Source organism: Cynocephalus volans, chromosome 5 (assembly GCF_027409185.1).
Source record: "Cynocephalus volans isolate mCynVol1 chromosome 5, mCynVol1.pri, whole genome shotgun sequence".
In the NCBI taxonomy this organism is placed as follows: Eukaryota; Metazoa; Chordata; class Mammalia; order Dermoptera; family Cynocephalidae; genus Cynocephalus; species Cynocephalus volans.
In genome coordinates, this window is record NC_084464.1 from 38436810 (window position 1) to 38453342 (window position 16533).

Consider the following 16533-nt stretch of genomic DNA (forward strand, 5'->3'; position numbering starts at 1 on the left):
GTCCATAAATACTCAAAACAGTCTTTTAAAAGGTAGCCTTCCAAAAGTAAAATAGAAACAAAAAAAAAAAAACAAAAGAGAGCCTTCCAATTGTGCTTTGTAGGGTTGTCCTACTGAGCGACCTGTCTCTAACTTACATTGGCAAAAGCTATGGACGAGAGAGGCCTCACAGAGAAGCAAAAACCGTGAGGCCCCTGGCGTCTGAACTGGCTCCAAGAAGAGCTCAGATACCAGGCAGTCTCCTTTCCTGCTCCTCATTCCTCCTCTTCACCCCCCTTTCAGTATTTCTTCATTAATGTATTAAGCATCAATGTATGAAATATTTAACACCTTATGACTGCCATAATTTCAGAATAATTAAGTATTAGATATTTGTAACAACTAGATAGAGAAAAAATACATTATTTTTCTTGGTGGCAAAGCCACGGGTACTTCTCTTTCAATTGTGATTTGTTGCCTACATTCATAAGTGATGGAGATTTTGCATTTCAGTTATACGTTAGAGATTTAAAAGATGTAATTTTTAAAATTTAAAGTTGGATATAAGTTCCCCATCCAAGTTCACTAGACCCCAAGTTAAGATACCCTACAAAAGTGCCCAACACAGTCACTGGAACATGAAAAGCCCTCCATAAATGTTGATGTTAGTAATATTATTATTACTTTTCTTGCAGCTGCTCAAATTTCTTTTAGGTGACCATAATGGAGTTAATCACATGAAATCTTGAGAGTTAAAGACTTCAACACTAGTCCCAAATGAAGTGCTAGAATGCTGTACTCCTAGGCACTCATACTACTCTGCCTTGTTTAGGGGATAAAAAGATCAAGACAGATGGGGAGAGAAACACCAGCTGTCATCTCTGAGGGGTTCTCCTTGCTTCATTCAATCATCATTACTCATATACCAGGTGTCAGGAGCTGTGCTGGGCAAAGGGATTGGGGGTACAAAAATAAATCAGAATGAAGTTCAGGAATTTAGTCGATTAGACCTGAGTGCTAAAATAGTGCTGTCCACACACTGCAGCTGGAGTGTGAAGGAGGGTAATTAATGTGGTGGGTGTTGGGAGTAGCAAAGTGGGAAGAAAGGGGAGGCTTCAGGGAGGAGGATATGTTTTCAAGGATTAATTCCTTGATTTATTCACCGTTTATAGAGCTTTGACTGTGTGCCAGGGCTACAAGGCAGGCCCAAGGGCCTCATCCTCACCAGAGAGAGGAGGCATTCATCTCCCAGCAAAGGGGGAAATAGCTCTCCCATCTGAGGAAAGAGTAGAAAAAAAAGCAAAAGTGAGAAGACTCAGGGTTTGATTCCATGGTTTTTAAACCATCCATCTCTGTAAGGAAAGACTCAAAGAAGACTGCACACAGGACTTAACTCTAAGCATGAGCTTTGATGGGAAGAACTGCTAGAAAGTGCTCATATCTTTCCAAAGACCTGGCAGCCACAGGTTAAGCTGAGGTTAGATGAGGTGTAAGATGCAAAGAAGGGCGGTTGTAGGAGAATTTATAATCAGAGGCAAAGCCAGTTCAGCAAGAGCCTTCTTCCTCTTGCAAAGGATTTCTGATCGTGTTTGTCTTGAAAGTCTTAGGTCTGGGGAAAAGCCTGATGAGACTTGAATTTCATAAAAACCTCTGTGTCAGCCTTTGAATGGTTGAATTAGAAGGAGTTCATTGGAAGTGGAGGTTTCCTGACTGTAAAATATACTGCTTTATTCAGGCCTAGAAATCAGGACTTTCAAGAGGATGAGGTGAAACAGCTGTCCATTTTAATAAAAAAGGTAGTTATAAAAAAATTGCCATAGTCTCCTCAAGAGATAGCAAGAGCCTTTGCGTGGTAGGATGGGCACGGAAAATGAAAGAAGATTTTTACAAAATTCCCTGCACCCTTCTCTCTTAAATATTTAAAAGGTAGACTTGGCCATGAATTAAATATGGAAGGATGGTCAGGAAAATGAAGGACTCTGGGAAGGCACTGAATTTTTTTATTGAAACATAATTGATTATATAAATTTTGGGGGTACAGCATTGACTACCATCACCTGTGTACAACATGTCATGATCAAATCAACCTTATTAGCATATTCATTATTACAAATTGTAATTATTCTTTATACCCCTTACCCAAACTCTCCCCAACCTCCCTCTCCCTCTCTTCCTCCCACCTCTAATAACTACAGATTTGTTCTCTCCTTCTGAAAGTTCAACATATAAACGTGTAGAATTTATGTGGATGGTTGTTACTAACCACGATAAAGAATACAGGAGAAGGAAGAGGAGAGAAGGGGAGACTGTGAAGAACTGAGGTTTTACCTAACTTGCAAACCAACAAGTTAGCCTGCCATAGTTCTCATCCACGCTGGTAGAGTTCATGAGACTCCTCAGTCAGAGACAAGAGTTTATTGTTCACAGTAATAGCAATAGCCAGATTATCAGCAGTTTTGCTGTGGTTCTCCAGCTCCAATTCTAAGAGGGCAACACCGAGAGGTCTACACGACACCTGTACATGGAGTGGGTTGTGTTACAGTAGAGAAACCCCAAATGTGGGGTCCCAATTCTTGTATAGTGGGTAGTAAGCATGCCTGACCATTGCTCTGGAGGGAGGCATTATTTTCCAAAGCTGTTTGCTATATAAGCATCCTCGAAAAAATCATCCAGAACAAAGAACAGTCGGTGCCTCAACAGCAAGGCATGCAGAAATGTGAGACCGATGGAGAATTACCTCCCAACAACGAACTCTGTTTTCAGTGGTTGAGTTTTAGGTGATAGAAGATATCCAGGCTAATGTAGACAAATGGACTTTCAAATTGAGAGATCAGGAGTATGATGAAAAATGTAAATATAATGTCCATTCATTTAATCCAGTGTCATTGAATGGCTGTCTAATATATAAATTGTTTGCCTCCTGGAATTGGAGTAACATTCTTGGAAAGTCTGTGAAGCAAGCAGTTGCAAGCAGCTGGATACTCATTGCTGAAACACAGATAGCAATCAGCACAACAGGGCAGGTGTTTCTGCCCACGAAGATCTAAGCTGCAAAATGTAATTCTAACATCCCCCCAAGTTTCTCTCTCTCTGTCTCTGTCTCTGTCTCTGTCTCTGTCTCTCTCTCTCTCTCTCTCTCTCTCTCTCTCTCTCTCTCTCTCTCTCTCTCTCTCACACACACACACACACACACACACACACACACACACACACACACACACACACACTCGTTCCTCGGTATCCGTGGGAGATTAGTTCCAGGTCCACTCGCGGATGCTCAAATTCCTGATATAAATGATGTAGTGTTTGCATTTAACCTAAGCACGTCCTTCCGTATACTTTAAATCACCTCTAGGTTACTTATGATACCTAATACAATGTAAATGCTATGTTAGTAGTTGTTATACTCTATTGTTTAACAATACAAGAAAAAAAAAGTATCTACATGTTCATTACAGGCACAATTGGTTTTTCCGAATATTTTCGATCCGCGGTTGGCTGAATCCACAGATGCGGAACCCACGAATACGGAGGACCGACTGTACACACATCTGTTCAGATAGTGGTTACAGATGTATATATACATGCTACGTATCTATTTACCATGCAGGAGTACAGATATATACTATATTACAAAGAATTCGGTCAGGAACAGAATGCTCGCAGATAAATACCTCGAATATTCTACATTTGGGCTCAAAAGTAAGCCGATTTACTTCCAAAAGAAGCTGGTCCGATGCTGGTGCTTATAAGGGATAATCGAATCACCTTTTCAGCGACACACTTTGGACACCTGAATGTGAAAAGAGGAACAGGGTGAGCTGTTTGATTTAGTAGTGCTTGGTTTCAGCTGCCTTCGAAAAAGAGGGAAATGGAAAGAAAGGATTTAAAGTAGAGTCCTGCTTGCCTTTTTCTTGTCAGATTTCCAGGTAGTAGGTTCTATCTCTGGGTCACTAGGCAAAGTATTTGACAAGTGTCCGATAGCTGGAAGGTTTTCTCCGCTTGCAGAGCCGATGAATGCTGCCCTGTTAACCATTTCAGGATTTTGTTGGATAAATAAAGGAGAATTTAACTTCTGCATTCACCAAAATCGTAGAATTTAGGGGTGGGGGTGGGGAAGGATGGTACAATCTTTTACAAAGGACTGGGGAGAAACAAAAAGACCGGACTCCACGGACGGGGGATGTAGCTCAGTGGTAGAGCGCATGCTTCGCATGTATGAGGCCCCGGGTTCGATCCCCGGCATCTCCAAGTCCCTTTATGTACCTAACGAAAACCACGAATTGTGTTTTTAAAATATTACGTCAACACACATTGTATTCTCCATTAATTTCCTATGGCGTTCTTTTACCCACTGCGTATAGATCTGTATATGTAGCGAGGGAACAGGATTACTTTTCAGTATTTTGAGAAAACTATATCTGAAACAAATAGAATTGGGAAGTTATTAAAACATACCCAATAGAGAGGTATCAGAAGTGGCGCAACCTGAAAAATTGTTCGGAACCTATTAATGAATGGCTCTTTGTGGTATATGCCTGGCCTTTAGAGCAGAAATAATCTTGGCTTGGAAAAGGTAGAGAGGGCGTATTGTTAGTTTTGTGCGTCACAGGACGAAAAAAATAGCCTAATGTGGCGAATTCAGCTACTCTAATGCAGCAAACTTTTTTCAAGGGGGGGGGGGGGGGGGGGAAGAAGTTCTTGTAATACTTTTCGAACAGGCTACGGAACAGGCGGCCGGTTAGCTCAGTTGGTTAGAGCGTGGTGCTAATAACGCCAAGGTCGCGGGTTCGATCCCCGTACGGGCCACTTCACCTTTTTTTTTCCTATCCCTAGGACTTTAAAAACACTTGGCAACTTTTCCAGGGAAAGGAAAAACGAATTGTCCGAGGACGTCTTTTATAAGACTATTAACACAGCTAACACTGCCCGAAATCCAAACCGCCCAGGAAAGTTCAGAACACATCCTCGCAAGTCAGAATGCTTGAAAAGTTCGCTCTAGACAAGCAGGAAAGTAGTAGGACAATTTAAGAGTTAGATTTAAATTCATTAAATGGAAAAGAGTGACACCAATTTAATTAGTGGCCAAACACTGCCTTCGAAATAGTCTGAAAACATAGATGCCTCTTCAGTTACTGAAAAGCAGGGCAAGTGTGAGAAGGCACTTCTTAGGAAGATCATGACGCACACATCAAGGCAGAAATCTCGTCCCGAGAGATACATTTTCTCGTTACTTTGATTTCTCAGGTAAGAAATTCCAGAATCTACCTCATCCTCTGACGCCAGGAGTCGCTCTGATCAACCACTTTCTTTTTTTGATCAGCCTTATTTCTGAATCAGCCTCATTTTCTACCAAAACCAACTTTCAAGTACGCTAATTATATATTCCCCCGTTCCTTGTACAGCTAATTTCCTTATTTATTCACAATTTCACAGCTGTAGATCCTGTTGAATGAATATTCACTTATTTTACTACTTTTCGTGGAAAATGCTGAGATCAAACCACGAGTTCCACGTGAATCGGGCCTCCATTTAGCCCCCCGCGTACACCTGTAGGTGAGTTCAGAAACGTAAAAAATGGAGCTTATTGAGCTTCGCCTGCAGGGACTTTAAGTAGATTTGAGAAAGGACCCTGATTTCTGCGTTGTTAACAAACGCCATGGGTTGTTTCTCTGCAAAGGGTGGGTCAAGAGCCTTTTGAGAAACGAGCCTGTGTGTAGTCGATAGAAGAACTGAGGAAAAATCAGGGAAGTTTTGAGAGCTACGATGACCTGATTAAAAACAAATTATAAATAATGTCACTTATAGTTGCATACATCACACATTTAAATATGAAAAAATACCAAAAAAGAGGAAAACATTAGTAAATATTTAATATTTCTAAAAAGCTTAATGCGCCATGGCTCGTTGGTCTAGGGGTATGATTCTCGCTTAGGGTGCGAGAGGTCCCGGGTTCAAATCCCGGACGAGCCCACTTTTTCTTGCCCTCTTCCCCTGGCCCCTGGCCACCGAACTTGAATCTACCTAAACCGGTAGAGCTGCTGTTAAATTGAACTACTATTTCTTCATGTAAAAATACATGGCCTCAATATGCTCTTAATCCCACTGAGTGACTCGAAATCTCTTGTAATTAAAATAGAGAGAAATATTTTTTCGACTTTGGCTTTTCTTCCGTTTTCCATCTGCTGTAAAGTGATTCTTGCAAAGGCAAATATTTCCGTATCTTCTAGAAGTTTCTACGCCACGGTTGTGGTCATATGAAATGTGTGGGGGAACGATGGTCACATCTTAATTCAATGTCATTCATAATTCATTCATCACATCAAAGAACGGATTTAAATGGAAAGATCAAGTACTGAACTATAGAGTCAAGGCGTTAGAAACTTTTAGTATATAAACGTTGTTTCAACCTTCCTTTGCGGCTTTCCTCGGTAATATAACGTCGAGTAATCCCCCCGTCACTCAGGAGATCAGGGTTCTGCAGCCTTCCTGAGAAGGAGCACTTTTCTCTCCTCCTGGGGCGTACCGTTGGTACACTCATTAAGCAGACATTAGTTCAGTGTCTACTGTGTTCAATGCACCTTTGCGGTAAGCGGTAAACAAAACATACAAAAACCACTGGATCCTATAGTTGTCAGATACTGTTAAAATATAATTGCAACTCCCTCCCCCTTTTCTGTGTGTGCCTTGATTAGGGAGGACAACAAATGAACACGCATAAAGAAAATGAAAAGAAGGGAGAAAACCGCAGACATTTTCTTCAGGGACACATCCGCATAGCGTGGCAGGAAGGACAAGAGTTGGCGGATGATGGGAACCAGCAGAAGAATGACTCAATGGGGCACAGAGAGGACCCAGGATAGTGTCTGGTCTCGAAGACCTGAGCTCTTTGGGTCTACGCTTGGAGCCGCCCCGACTCTCAGATCCTGGAAACATTTTATGGTCTATCAGTACAAGTTGGTGAGAATATGGGAAAGAGGGAAGATGTAGAGAAAGTGAGTGAAATACATGCTAATAATTTCAGGTAATGTTTTCATTCTTTGAATTTCATGTCACCTACCTATTGAAGTACGATAAAAAAAAAAAATCAGACAAAATCTAGGACTCTGTAGTAGTCTCTGTCCTTCAAAAACATCTCTATTTTCCTTTAACATATGAACAAAGCTCGCCAGTTGCCCGGCTAGCTCAGTCGGTAGAGCATGAGACTCTTAATCTCAGGGTCGTGGGTTCGAGCCCCACGTTGGGCGGTGAATGTTTTTGGTCTACCTATCAACTTGATTTTTACATGCTTACTGCTCAATAATCTCCAGAACAAGGTCCTTCACTGCTGTCAAGCAAGAGGCGTTTTTAGAGCCAATCATGGAATCACGGTGAGGGGCTACAGCTAACTGACCTGATTGAGCGCTTCCGGCCCATGCTGTAACTCTTGCAGAACTTAGTCTCAGCGCTCCCTGGCGGGGATGCACTTCTCTGGCCTATTGGAGACTTTATAATCCCAGAGATATTTGTTAAACATACAGATGCCCAAGTTCCTCCCGGTGTAGGTTCTGTAGGTCTGTGATAGGGCGTGGGCTTTCTATATTATAATAAGTTCCTCCAGTGATTTTGAAGGACAAATCTCACCAAAAAAGGTTTAGGATGCAGGGAGAAGGATGCAGAGATGTTGGAAAAGGTAAAGTCTGCAGGTAGAGAAGACAATCCAAGCAAATTTTGATGGGCAGAGGCTTGAAGCAGCTACTTCCATGGAGAGTTTTGAGAATGGTGTCTCCACTTTCTGGCCCAAACAGGTGTCATGGAATAATGGGAGATGAGTTTCCTGCTACCACTGCTACATACACCCTTTCAACGGACCTCCTAAGAGATAATACTGTTGCCAATCTTCCCTTCATATGGTAAAGAACCAACCAACCCACAACAGGTTGCGATTGCCTACAAAATAAAACCCAAAGATTTTAAGCCTTTTTTTTTTCAAAGTTCAAACAGCATTTCTACTTTCATCTATCTCCTGTAAACTTTTTTTACGTTCTGGAAATAAGCCTGCCTTTTCCAGCCACTTATGTTTGTTCACTCCGTTCCTACTATGTCCCCTTCTTATTCATACAAATTCACGCTGGCTGTGGAGTAAATCAAATCAGCCCTGTGCTTTGGCAATACTACCCCAGATAGGAGTGAATTTTGCTATAATTTGAGTAACATGAAAATCAATCCGTTTGTCAAATTGACCAAGACTTTTTTATGAGAGATTTTCCTGTCTCTGTGTGAAAATTCCACCCTGCATGACTTCCTTTATCATTCCTTTGAATCTTTCATAGGCTCGGTGCTATGTGTTTACTACCGAAACACCCATGACCGTGCGTGTAGAGAAAGCACACCATACACCTCTTCATTGATTTTAAAAGTCCAGTTAACCACATACCTCCTCTCGCCTCACTAACACTGTACTGATGTTCTCTTCAGGACTTAGGACAATTCAAAGGAAATTCTCTAGTTCAGGTATTCAAGTCTGTCTATACAAGCGAATCTCCTGGGGAGCTTCTAAAAGTTCACATTCCTAGGCCTTATCTCAGATTTACTGAATCGCCAGTGGTTTAGCCACTGTTGCTTTTAGGGTTCTTTTCTATTTTATGGCAGATATAGCAAATTGGCTGCCTATTCAAGCTAGAATTTCATAGGAAATCAACACCTTATGGGAAACACCATGTTTCTAGGTGTAAGTTATTGGCTTTTTGGACTGAGAAACTCGATGTTATATGTTTTCCTAACATTCTCTTTCCTTTTTTTTTTTTGAAGGCTGGCCAGTAAGGGGATCTTGCCATTCTCCCTTCGTCTTCCCAGTTCAGGGAAATTCCGGAGGGATGAGCTTCTGATTCATACATATTTCAAAAATAAATGAAACACTTTTATCCATTTATTCATTTCCACACATTTATTGAGGACCACTAGGTGCTAGGCATTGTTTGGGGTGTTTGGGATTTATCAGTTAACAAAACCAAGATTTCTGCCCCTTACATTCTATGGACAGAGGTAGACAATAAGTAATAAATGTAAAAGTAAACTGCACAGGATGTTGGCATGTGGTTGTAGCGCTAGGAATGGGTGGTACACACATTGCATTATTAAACAGAGTAGTGGAGTAATGTCACCTCATGGGGGTGACATTTGAGCAAAGATAAGCCACAAAAATATATTGAAGAAGAGTTTTTAAGTAGAGGGATCAGGTAGAGTCTAAGGCTGAGCACATCTGGTGAACTACAGAAACAGCAGAGGCCAGTGTGGCTGGAGCAGTATGTTTGAGGGAAGAAGAGAAGGAGGAGGTAAAAATGATGTGGGGCCTTATAGGCTTTGTAAGGACTTCAGATTTAACTGAGTGAGATGGGAAGTCTCTGAAGTTTCTGAGCAGAAGAGTAACAGAATCTAAATCACTTTTTAAAAGGATAACTCTGGCTGTTGTGTTGAGAAAAGACCTTAAGGAGACAATGATAGAAACAAAGAGAACAATTAAAAGGCTCCTGGTGACAAAAGTCAGCTCAGAGTGGTAGCAAGGGAGAAGGTGAGAAGTGATCCAATTTGGGGATTTATCTAAAAGGCTGAGTCAGTGGGTTATCCTGGTAGATTTGAATGGGAGTGTGAAAGATAGTCAAGGATAACTTGAAGGTCAGAATGTCAACTTTACATATTTACAAAAAGAAATAAAGCTAAGTGGCACAGTGCATTCTCTTTTAATTGCCCTCCAATTTGGGAAGATCACATTCATGTGAAAGGTTTTCTAGTGTATAATCAGAGCAAAAGGGGTTAGATAACAGCAATAGTTATATCACTGTAAAAACCTTATACAGCTGTCTGCACCTTACTGAATCTGCCAACAGCCTCGGAATATCGATATTGCCTTGAAAGAATGCCCATCTCCGAGCACACTGGAAACACAGTGACAAGTTACCACTTTCCATCCTCCACCGTCCAAACTTTCCTTTCTTTTTTCTTTTTTTAACCCAGAAACCTGAATATTATCATTAATAATCACTTGCTCCATATGCTATATCATATCCAGTTTTAAAACTATTCCATATTTTACCTACTTAGATGAATAGCACCTACAGTTGGGCAGAGGGAATCACAAACTTTAAACTAGGTGGACTCCCTAGAATTTACAGGTATCGTTGATATATAAAGAATGAAATATAGAAGTCAATATGAAATGGATGAATTTGACCACAGAAGTAACTTTCCTAAAGAGTACACAGACTTAAATGTTCTCTAAGTCTTCTTTAAAGAAGACAAGGTATCTTTCAAATCAATTGATAAACACATATTTATTAAGCACCTTTTCCGTACTGGATATTTAAAATGAAAACATGAATATGACATAGTACCTGTCTTGAAGAAAGCTACCACCTACCTACTGTGTGAATGTGACTGATTTAACAAAAATTAAATCCTCAGCTCTGTTTTAACTGTCTGGCATTAGGAAATGAAGACGCTTGGAGTGACTGATGGAAAAAATAGATGGTGGTGCTGGGATTAAATAGTTTAAAAATTATCAGTGTTTACCCAGTAAAATCTAAGAAACAAGGATGTTATATATGATTCATATGAATATTCTCCTTACTACAGAGTTATTCAAAAGATATCATCAAGAATTTACAGACCATGTGTTGTGGCTGTTAATAAGCCCTGAACTCCCTTTGCTTACCCAGTAATCTCTGTTTAATGTTTCCATTTCCTGAGTACTATAAGAACTATAAAGGGAAGTCCAAGATAGAATAAGTATTGCCAATTTTAATAAGCCACATGTCCCAATATCAATGAACTTACTGGATTTCTGATTTACAAACATCTTTTATGAGTTGTGAGGAACAAACTGCTTTTTCTGATTCTTAAGGCCCTTTGGTTGTATTGTTAAAACGGTGTTAACATACTTAAAAATTAAATTTCTAAGCCTGAGACCTGTGACAACATCTCCAAGGCCAAGGCTGTCCCTGAGTTTGGCTCAGAGTACCAACTTACCTAACGCCTCTAATATAAGACTTTCTTAAACTGCAAAGGAGTCCTTGTTTGAAGGAGGTAAAAAGGGCATGTGGGCAGTGGGGTGTCTTAGTCTGCTAAGGCTGCCATAACAAAATACGATAGATTGGTGGCTTAAATAACAGAAATGTATTTTCTCACAGTTCTGGAGGCTTGGAAGTCCAAGATCAAGGTGCCAGTTGATTTAGTTTCTGGTGAGGTCTCCCTCCCTGGCTCGCAGACAGTTGCCTTCTTACTGTGTCCTCGTATGGTGGAGAGAGAGAAACTGGACAAGAACTCTCTGGTGTCTCTTAAGGACATAATTCTATTGGATCATGGCTCCACCCTTTTGATCTCATTTAACTTTAATTACTTCCTCACCCTAAATACAGCCACACTGGGGGTTAAAGCTTCAACATATGAATTTTAGAAGGACACGATTCAGTCCGTAGAAAGGGACAGAACAACCAGGCAACCAACCAACCAATACATACTGTGACATTTTGGAATTCAAGGGAAACATGTCTGGCACATGGTAAGCACTCCAATATTTATTTAATGAATGACTTAGCTGCATTGCATTTATAATACATAACACAATCTTTTATACATAAAACATGTTTAGTAAATTCTATTAAACTTAAAAAAAAAGTCTTATGGTTGCTTTTCCTCAGGACAGATCACCTGAAAGCAGACTTTACACATTCTCTGATCATAACTGGAGCTTGATTGATACTGGATTGAGCAAGATGTGAAGGAAAGACCAGAGGTCAGTAATTTGAGGAGCTGCCTGCAAGAAACTGTAAGCATAGAGATAGTTCTAAACTTGGAGGGTCAGTCTCTGGAAGAAGGGCACAGGGAGACACAACCACAATTTTGCACAGTTTGGTCCAGTTTAGTCTGTTCAAGGAAGGTGATCATCAATTTACACAAGCAACTGTACTTCAGGAAGCCTTGCTCATTGAGAAGAGCAAACAGGAGACTGGAATTCAGAGGCTTAATCCTGTTTCCAGGGCAGACTTGGAAATCTGTCAGAGGCCAGGCCATAGGTAAAAGACACAGGAAGTGTGGTTACCTGTGGCAGCAGCCCCAAGGGACAATGGCCTATATACTCCAGAAACAAAACACAGCATATTTTATGAACATGAAATAAAAAGAAAAATGTAATGCCTCTGCCATCCGCCGAACTTGTAACTCAACAGGTCTTCTATACATGGGACTGTATCTTAGGGTATAATCTCTAGGAAAGTGGCCTAAATTGTCATGTAGCAAATGAAAGTTAACTCAATCCATTAATATTGCAGTCTAGAGATTAAATTAACTTTCATTCAAGCCTGTTACGCAGGAGTCTCATGAAGGATAAAGCATGCCTCATTGCTTTATGCTTCTGTAAGTAATTCCAGGATTTCAGTGGAAGAAATAGTATCAGAAAAAGTTGACTATGTCTAGGAAGGTGATTTTAAATAACATGTCATCTTAAAAAGCGATCTAAAATGAAAGTTGAAAATAATTTGGGTCATTTCCTCATGTGTTGCCATATAAAATATCAGCATCATCTATGAAGTTTTACTGTCTCCAAAATTTTAACTTGAAAATAATTAAGCTTCTAGATCTAACTTCTAACTTCCAGGAAACAGAAGAAAAAATTGAACAAAATCTTGAAACAAACAGATGCCCTTCAAAAAGTCAATGTTATAAAAATATTAAGAGAAAAAATATTATAACCAAATGTTATGAAGTCTATATTGAATTCTGGTTCAAAAAATAAATACATAAAGAAATTCATGGGATAACTTGAGAAACTGGACCATGAGCCGGTTATTAGATACGAAAGAATTACTGATACTTTTCTCTTCTTTTTTTCTTTTTTCTTTTTTTTTGAGGCTGGTTGGTATTACTGATACTTTTCTTAGGGGTTGATAATAGTATTGTGATACATAGAATGCCCTTGTATGTAGCGATGCTTGCTGAAATGTTTAAAGGGTAAAGTCATGATATCTGCTACTTATTTTCAAATGGTACACTAAAAGAAAGGTACATACTGTGTGTGTACACTCACGTGGGAAAAGAGAGAGATTGATATAAAGCAAGCATGGCAAATATTAGCAATGTTGATGGTGGAGTATATGTGTACGTTGTTCACTGCAGTATTATTTCAACTTTTTTGTAAATTTAATTTTTTTTTTTTTTTTTAAGATGACCAGTAAGGGGATCTTAACTCTTGACTTGGTGTTGTCAGCACCACACTCTCCAAAGTGAGTGAACTGGCTATCCCTGTATGGGATCCGAACCCATGGCCTTGGTGTTATCAGCACCACACTCTCTCGAGTGAGCCATGGGCCGGCCCCTAAATTTTTTCATAATAAAAAACTATGGGGAGAAAAGAACTTCACCTCAGAGAGTAGCTTGTCCAAAACACAGAACACAACTAAAAACCGTGGTAATTGTATCCCTTTTGTAATTTCTGAGAACTACCCCCACAAAAAAATGTCATGTATTCTTACATAACAGAAGAATGTTCAGTCAAGAGCTTATTTTAGGTATAAGTCTAAGCACCTGTTCTCACTTATTATTCCTGTCCTAATCCAAAGAACTTCTTCAAAAGTCAGGAGAAATTTGTGCAATATTTGTATATGGGTGAGCTTACAGCAAGGCAAGTACTTGGCTGATTCACATTAAGATCCTGGACTTACTGGGTTCAAACATGGCTCTGTAACATACTGGCTGTGTGCACTTAACTTCTCTGTGCTCTGTTTCTCCAACAATAAAATGGGACTAAGAATAGTATTCATTAATTGGATTATTGTGAGAATTAAGAAAATATGTACAAAGCACTTTGAACAGTGGCAGTACACAGTAAATGCTATATGTTAATTAAGAGTTGTTTAATACTGATGAGGTTTAGGGGGAGGGGATATGTGTTATCTACAAGAGGACAACAACATCTGAAAAAAGCAGAGTTTTCTCACCAGCCATGAGCTCAAAACACAGCAAGATGCAGTAGGGGAAATATTAACTAATATTTAATTATGCCATAGGAAAATAAAATGAAGGAAAAAGCTCTTGACTCATCTGTCTCCGGGTGTTCTGAAATTTACATCTCATTGCTTAAAGTAGGCCTAGCAAAGAGAAGGGAGTCAATGCTTTTTTTTTTTTTAACCAAATACCGTCTATTACCATCTCAAGGAGCTATTGATATTGATACTCAAGAAGCTAGCATTTAGCAAAATGCATTTTGGAAAATACAGTTCTCATCAAATGTAAATGATTAATAATAATGAGAGGCAAATAATAATCATAAACAGGAAAGACTGGAAGACTGGATAAAGATGTTTCTAATACCATAAAGGTCTGTAAGACTGTTTGAAAAATATAAATAGTAGTTTATTATTAAAGAATGATGTTGTGTTTTTTCTCATTGTTGTTCTAGAATGCTTCAAATGATAACAGAATCGCCTGAGATGAGAGGATGACAGCAATGAATTAATTTATAATTAATCTAAGAAAAGTGATACACTTTAGAGACCAGAGACTAGAGTGGCTGCTGAATTGCTGTATGTTTATAATTCTAAGGACTTTTGTAAACTCATCTCTAGGGGGAAAAACCCAACATTCTAGGAGCAAAAAGCCCAGTTTTGATTTTTTTTGTGTGTTTACAATATTGTGATTGCTGAAATAATCAGGCCAGTGAAAATACTAGCCCTTCACTCTATAAGCCACTGTAACCATCTGGTCCTTATTAACCCTTCATATGGCTGAGTAGACTGTGGAACATAACCATGCTAACCAAGTGAGAAGTTCTATAGCTACACTGTTTAACATATAGTACTGTGGACTGATTGAATTGTGTCCCCCAAATTTCATATATTAGAAGCTTAATTCCCACTGTAACTGTTAAGGGTGGGAAATTCCATTATGGTAATTGAAAGGTGGAGCCTTGAAGAGGTGACTAGATTGTAGGACCATGCCATAGTGAATGGATTAAAAATGGTGGTCAGGGGCATGATTCTGAGGGCTTTAAAGGATGAACATGAGAGGTTAGTCTCACTCTGCTCCCCCATGTTCTGCCATGTCACTGAGTCACTGTCGCTACCACCAAGGCCTTCACCAAATGTGTTCCCTGGACTTTGGACTCCCCAGCCTCTGAAAGTGTAAGCGATACATTTTGTTTTCTTATAAATTACCCCGTTCCAGGTATTTTGTTATAAGCAGAGAAATGGACTAATACTCATAGCTACTGGCATCATGTGGCTATTTAATTATAAATTAACCAAAATAAAGTAAGATCAAGATTTCTGTTGCTCAGCCTTGCTAGCCATGTTCCAAATATTCAACATCCAAATATGTCCAGTGGCTTCCACATCAGACAGCACAGATATTGAACCTTTCCATCATAGCAAGAAGTTCTATTGGACAGCACTGCTCTACGTGATTCTTCAATAATTCTATAAATACATTTATGTCAAAGTTTCCAAACTGTGCACCAAACTGCCCCAGGTGTTGCAGTGAACTCATACAGGTGATGCTATGGGTTAAATGTTCCCCCAAAGGTTCACGTATTAGAAACTTAATCCCCACTGTAACAGTGTTAAGAGAGTGGGAAATCCAATTATGGTGTTTGAAAGGTGAGGACTTTTAAGAGATGATTGGATCCTGAGGACTACTCTTGTGAATGTATTAATCCACTGATGGTTTAATTAATGGATCAATACAGGTGCCATTGGGTATTTTAAATTTTCAAGAGAAACATAGCAGAATCTGTCAGACATCACAGGGATTAGCTCCAGATAGTTTACTGTTTCAACATTAAATAGTGCTACATTCCTCTTGATGGCAAATCTTCATGAGGTTGGGTTTTTGGAGACTGCGAGGATAAAAAGTATTGCCTGAAAATTATTATGGAATAGGAAATGAGGGTGTTGGTGTCCAATCCAATTCCAAGGTGTTGGGAAAAATAGGAAAATGGTCAGGGCCCCTCAGATATTCAGAATCTTGCCGAGCATTTGCTGTAAATATCCTCAGGTGTTTCTTGTTACTACTTAGTGTAAGTTATGTATGGGCACCCAGGTGTCCACCGTTGTGGACTTAAGTAAAAAAGACTCACAGCTCTGATCCACAGTGCTTCTCAGATCTCTCAGAGAAGCCACTAGGACAGTTACTCCAAGATATGAATAAAACCCATTCATTTTTCTATATCAATGGCTCCCAGAACCTTTTTTTTTCCCTATTACCTAGCTCACAGACCTGTGTGTGGAGGGTTTGTGACCCAATCTGTGCAACAGACTCGAGGGGTCTGTAAGCCCTAGCTTTACACAAGGTTTGAGAAGTTATGCGATGTCAAACACACATCTTCTTACTTTGTAACTGTCATTACTTAAGAATGAAGAAAAATTATTTCAATGCATGTGTGTATTATTTTTTTTCAAACATCTACAACGTTGTTAGGACAAATACTTATTAAGTTGTCTTAAGTGTTCAAAGGAAAAAGTCATGTCAAAACACAAAATTTCAACAAATTTAGTTCTAAATCTAACTGGCTTTTATTTGAGGTTC

General features: G+C 39.5%; 4 non-coding genes across 4 annotated transcripts; all 4 read left to right on the forward strand.

Moving 5' to 3' along the window:
• The first annotated feature begins 4158 nt into the window (after window positions 1–4158).
• On the forward strand, window positions 4159–4230 carry TRNAA-CGC (transfer RNA alanine (anticodon CGC)). The gene has a single exon. It is a non-coding gene; the product is annotated as a tRNA-Ala (tRNA).
• A 484-nt stretch (window positions 4231–4714) lies between these two features.
• Window positions 4715–4788, forward strand: TRNAI-AAU (transfer RNA isoleucine (anticodon AAU)). The gene has a single exon. It is a non-coding gene; the product is annotated as a tRNA-Ile (tRNA).
• A 1092-nt stretch (window positions 4789–5880) lies between these two features.
• On the forward strand, window positions 5881–5952 carry TRNAP-AGG (transfer RNA proline (anticodon AGG)). The gene has a single exon. It is a non-coding gene; the product is annotated as a tRNA-Pro (tRNA).
• Window positions 5953–7153: 1201 nt separating this feature from the next.
• TRNAK-CUU (transfer RNA lysine (anticodon CUU)) lies at window positions 7154–7226 on the forward strand. Its single transcript has one exon. It is a non-coding gene; the product is annotated as a tRNA-Lys (tRNA).
• Window positions 7227–16533: the final 9307 nt, after the last annotated feature.